The sequence below is a fragment of the Monodelphis domestica genome, chromosome 5, assembly GCF_027887165.1.
Source record: "Monodelphis domestica isolate mMonDom1 chromosome 5, mMonDom1.pri, whole genome shotgun sequence".
Taxonomy (NCBI): domain Eukaryota; kingdom Metazoa; phylum Chordata; class Mammalia; order Didelphimorphia; family Didelphidae; genus Monodelphis; species Monodelphis domestica.
In genome coordinates this window covers 66324959-66330958 of record NC_077231.1, presented here as the reverse complement: position 1 = coordinate 66330958, position 6000 = coordinate 66324959, and the positions used below count along the sequence as shown (strand labels likewise).

Sequence of the window (6000 nt, the reverse complement as noted above, 5' to 3'; positions counted from 1 at the left end):
TAGGGTTTTATTTATGCTTTTAATTCATTGATATATGCAGGTTTTTCATATTCAAATAACAATAGCTCAAAATTTGTGCCAACGTACTTCTTTTAGACTTAACTCTCTAGTGTATTTCTACCTTTTCAGTCATTTTCCAGGTATGTTCAACAATTTAGAACTCTATTTGGGGTGTCCTTGGCAGAGATACTGGAGTGCTTTGCCATATCCTTCTGCAACTTATTTTACAGATGAGGAAACTGAGGCAAATAGTGTTAAACTTGCTGAGGGTCAAACAGCTAGTAAATTTCTGGGGCCAGTTTTGAATGAAGATGAATCTGGCACTCTATCCATTGAGTCACCTAGTTGCTCTGTATTCCTATCTGCCTCATACTAAATGATTTCAATAGGGCAAGTGGTACATGATTATGTGGTACATGTACAATGGTACATGATTAATGACTGTATATTAGCATAGCAGACCTGGAGTTGAGAAGATCTGAGTCCAAATCCAGCCTCAGATACATACTATCTATGGGACCCTGAGCATATCACTTAACTTTGGTTTGCCTCAGTCTCCTCAACTGTAAAATGAAGATAATAACAGCTCCTGCAGGTGGTTGTGAGGATCAAAGGAGGCATCTGGAAAGCACTGTTCAGCAGACTGCCTAGCACATAGTAGGTGCTATTTAAATGCTTCTTCCCTTTCCTGGGAGAGATATGATTCAGTTTCTTCCATTTTTCTGATTCTTTTTTCTCTCCCTCATATTTTCTCCCTCCTTTTTTTTCTCTTTATGTTATGACCCACACGTGCGTGTGTGCATGCGTGTGTGCTCACGTGTGCACACACACACACAAACACACAGAAACACACTCTTCCTATGCTCAGAGAAGCATAAATACTAGATTTCTCAGGAATAAACCTGGGACCAATGAGAGAAGTTAGATTGTGGTCAAAGGAGAGCAAATTTCAAATGGGTTATCCTTTAATGGGTAATGCAATCCTTCATCTAACCCCAGAGTTATTACCATTAAGAAATTATGCATGCATGCAGAGCACTATGCAGGTGTTACCCAGCCTTCTCTCTGCCACCTGCCTGGTCCCACTTTTGTCCAGGGGCTTCCACTTACCTTTACCTGAAGCTCCCAAGGTAACCTTTCCTAACACAAAGCACGTAAGTGAACTCCATTATTGGCATCTTCCTTGTTAATGGCAACTCACATGTGTTTTCCTGCTTGCTCTCACTTCCTCTTTCCTTTTGTTGCTTTAGGTCTCTTTATTCCTAAATGTTTGCTTAGTATTAGGACCTCCCCTCTTGGTCTACTCCCTAGTGATTGTGCCCTCTTGTCTCCTGACCCAGCATTAACTCCTTTACCCTCACATATCTACCTGGTTCTAGCTTAGGGTTTTTCTCTGAGCCTTCTCTTGGTTCTTCCATGTCTCTGACTTCTCTCTCCGAGGTCTCAGTTTCCTCAGCTGTAGAATGAGGGACTGGGACTACATGTCCTTCAAGGTCCCTTTGAGCTAGGATACTAATGTCGTGGGTTCTAGCTGTCAGGACCCCCTACTTGTACTTTGGGAGAAGGAAGCCGAAGCCCCAGACAAAAAGTTCTGATCATAGCAATGAAGGAAACGAAAAGGAATCTCTCATATTTCAGAGCCCACGGCATGGTTCCCAATTCCTAGGCTTTGATATGATTGTACGTTAGAGAAGTAAAATCCCTTGACTGACCTGGATTTTAGACTCAAGCCTATACACAATTCCAGGCTCCATGTTTCATTAGTGGCTAACATAGACTGTCTAGTGGTTCTGATGTTTGGTTTTTCTGTCTTGGTCTGGAACTGCATTGCCTAATCCTCTGAACTGTTCCACAGACCCAGAACCCAGATCTTCCCATGACTTCTCCATGGAACTATGATACTGCCCCCGTGAAGAATGAGAACAGCCAAGAACTCTGACATCTACTCCTGCCATGTCCTATGATGACAAAAAACAAGTTGCAGAGGAAGGCCAGCAGAGATTAAGAGAGCAAGTGTCAGTCAACCTGGAGTTGCTTCTGGGGCTGACATTCTTCCTTCCCCTGGCTTGTGTCGCCTTTGTCCCATTCCTATGATACTGCTTATTTCAGCCAAGGACAGAACTTGTACAATTTAAAAACTGGAAGGATATTTGCCTTCAAAGACGACAGTGCAGGTGGCTGGCTGGGTGGGCTTCAGGGCCCCGGGAATCTGCAGAGGCATTTCAGATCCTCCCTCCCTCTTCTTTGGAAAGGGAACAACTTGAACTTCTGCCAATCACAAAGTAAGTGAAAAGATTCATCTTTAGAAATGCACATTTAGAAAGTGGGGCTGGAAGAAGGCTGAATGTGCCAGCAATTTCATCGTTCAGCAAGTCGATCAATAAGTATAGGTAGAGAGTGAATTGAGCCTCAGTTTTTCATTTGTTTATCAGTCTACTCTATATTGTTCACATTAGCTGGACAGTTAATACATTCTATGCCTGTGTCTCCCAGATTCAGTCTAGGGTATGCTGTTTTAATTTTTTATGATGCTGAATTCAATGCATATTCAAATAAGCAGATTAATACATGATGAACACACGGATCTGACTTGCTGCTTCCTCACTTATTTATAATCCACTAATCAATCCATAATTATTTAAGTGCTAGGCAATGTGATATACAAAAAAAAATGACACAATGCATTCTCTCAGAAGAGCTAAGAATGCATAGAATCACATTCTAGATAAATATAAAATAAATGTAATGATAAAGTGATCTTGGGTAAATCAATTACTTGGGCATGTTTGAGAACCATTCTGGTCCTAAATGTTCATTTGAACTGAACTCAGAAGTGAAATCTGTTAGCATCAATCACTCTAACAAGGTGGTGGTATAAATGAAAAATGGCTAAAGCAGTTCTAGCTCAAGCTATGGTCAGAACAGTTCTGGCATCATTTTGTTCCCTTTCAAGGCAAGTGGAGTCTACATCTGTTTGGGTCTCCATTTCTCCATAAGTGAGACAATACGAATAGTATTATCAATTGTCTTCTTTGATTGTTTTTCTAAATTAAAAAATAAAAGTTTGTGCTTTTTTGAGGTGTGTACAGGATTGGATTGTGATAGGAATGTGATGTTTAAATGTATACATTCAATATTTAATCATCACAACGTGATATAACCTAATGTGCATCTTATTTTTCTGTCTACCTTAAAATGACTTAAAATGATAAAACTTTATTTTTTGAAATAGTAAACAAATGCTACCACTTGTGAGATAAAAATCTCAAGTAGTTCAGGGAGATTTAGGTATAAGAAATGGTACAGTATACCACTGGAGGATATATAATATTGAAGTATGAGTAACACAGACTAACAAAGACTGACAACATCTACATAAGCGGACCCACCATTCTGGCTAAAAACCAGGAGTCACGCTTATTATGTAGAACTCTCAAGGGTATCATGCAATCAGAGGTCACAATCGAGGCAACAGAAGCAATGTCACGATATCAGAGAATGGGCCAATTCAGATCTGCTCCCTGACAGTCAGTGAGGTCAGGGCTTGCGGCAAATAATTGTATTAGACAGAAATATTCTCTGCACACTTTTAGAACTGTCATCTGAACAAACAAGGCCAGGTCATCTGTAGGTTAAATCTGAACTTTTTTCCTGGTATCCAGTGCTACTTTCAATTCATTCTTTTTTTTTTCTGTAGAGGTTGAAATTCTCTCCTGCCATTGTAGGTGTTATATGAATACTTGAATAAATTCATTTTAAATGCTCATGGAAATCTATCCATTAATCATTTAACATTAATTTTATGGCTCTGTTGTATACTCTAAAATATTCTTAATGCCTAAGTATAGTGATATTTCTTATATTTTAAAATGATAAAATTATTGCATGACATGAAAAATTCATTTTTAAGAGAAGAGGGAAAATAGCTTTCAAATAAAAATTAAACTTTATTACACAGGTCATCAAAATGAGGTTTGTGAACTTAATTTTTTATTTTTTGATATGAATATATTTAGGTGTAATTATTTTTTATTATCCTATATGTTTTATTGTATATAATTAAAAACATTATTCGGAGAGAGGGTGGGTCCATGGACTTTGCCAAGACTACAAAGGAGGCCCAGGACAAACAAAAAAAAATGTTAAGAAGCTCCATTCTATAGTCTTTCTCAGGTGATTATTTTTATGTGTCCATGCGACTTTCTATTTATTTTTGGTAAAAAATATAAAATTCAGGAAATTAGCATTTGGCAAAAGTACATATTAATAAATTAATTAAAGGTACATATTAATCACTTCCTGATGTGTTTCCTAAAATATGTAAAAAAAAGACTGGCAAAATATAGTTGAGTGAAGATAATCAAAAGAAATATAAATGTCAAAGGAAAGCTTTTTAATTTGATAGGAATGACTATGAAATATAAAGATTTTCATATAGTAAGGTGAATTGGAATGGGGTAGAATATTAATTTCTCTGAAACCTAAATTCAAACTTAAAAGTTCACTTTAATAGCAGAGAAAGCAGACTCAATCATTTCTCATCTTTTTATTCCATTAAAAACTGTAAACTTTTAAAAACTGAAACACTAGGTCCAAATTCAGTGAAATGACTGATGTTTTGTTGCAATTACTTATTTTAACACAAATGGAATGTATAAAAATTTCCTTCAAGATCATTATTATTTTGACTCTGACAGCCTAGATGCTATTGGAATACATAATTTCAACAGATACTATCTAAAATGATAGTATTCCTCAACAAATTTTTCTCCTTGAACATGTTTAGTCTTACATTTTTGATTTTTCACTTTTCTAAATCTTCAAATTTAATATTTACTTAAAATATGTGTATGTATACAAAACAAAATGCAATGGCAGCCTTCCAAATTCAAACACAGTAATAAACAAAATGATAAAATCTTGACACTGACACTGGCAAGTGTTCAAATTTCAACTCAATTTGTATGCAACTATATGTTTTTCATGGCAGAGTTTTTGTTTAGTATGCTATCAGTAGGAAAGTACTTTGCACAGTTCCATCTATGTGTAACGCCAAATGTTCTAAAGGCCAATAGTATAATGCTTCCAATTTGGGGAGAAAAAGATCCTTAAATCTTTTCACATTTCAAAGACTGTCCAACTTCAATTTTGAATAACTTGTAATCATAAACTTCCTCTAAGAGCTTCTAAGTCTGTAGCGCTTATCTTGTATTTTCATAGATTATATGAACCTTGTAAAAGGTGTAAGTTTTTGTTCAGAGTGAATAAGAGAATTTTCAATGACCAGTTCAATTTTATAGGCTTTACTTATAGTCTTGACTTAAGATTTAGCATTTTTTTTGTCACCCACATCTTCAAATTGTAGTTTGAATAGATAGTTGAGTCACAACTGTATTGGTAATAAAAACAAATGTATGCTCAACATTAAAGCTGTTTTTATACGGAAACATGTCTTGACCTCATTAAAACAAATCAATATTTCATAACACTGAATTTTATGTTCAAGTGATGGAAAAACAATTTTTTTTGTCAAAACAAACTAAAGGCAATTACATTTTCAGATCAACAGTGTCTTTGTAAGGTTCTTCCCCTAATCCAAACCCTATGGGCATTTTAGCAGCTCAGATAGGGGATTAAAAGCATTCCTGGCATAATCTCTAAAGTGTATTGGATCTTTTTTCCCCTCTTTCATGGGCTTCAGCTGGTTATAGTTGGCTAAATACCGTAATAAGGTCTGACTATGATATTGTCATTCTTAAAATGGCATTTATAATTTTCTTGCTTTCTTTCATTTAAATATAATCATTCTCAGAATAATTTCTATGAACAGATGAATTTTTTAAAACCTAGTCACAAAAAGTAAAAATTTAGAATCCATCATTAATAAAACTGCTAAATCTGGTACTCTGCATTCAAAAATAAAAACAATAGCTTTTGCTGCTTAAAAAAACCCAACAAACAAACCTAAGGCAAAAATTCCTCATTTATTGTTAACGAAAC

General features: G+C 35.7%; 1 protein-coding gene across 8 annotated transcripts in view; it reads right to left on the bottom strand.

Moving 5' to 3' along the window:
* The window catches only part of LRRIQ1 (leucine rich repeats and IQ motif containing 1), a 295150-nt gene that overhangs the window by 113980 nt on the left and 175170 nt on the right, over positions 1-6000 (bottom strand). The window lies entirely within an intron of this gene.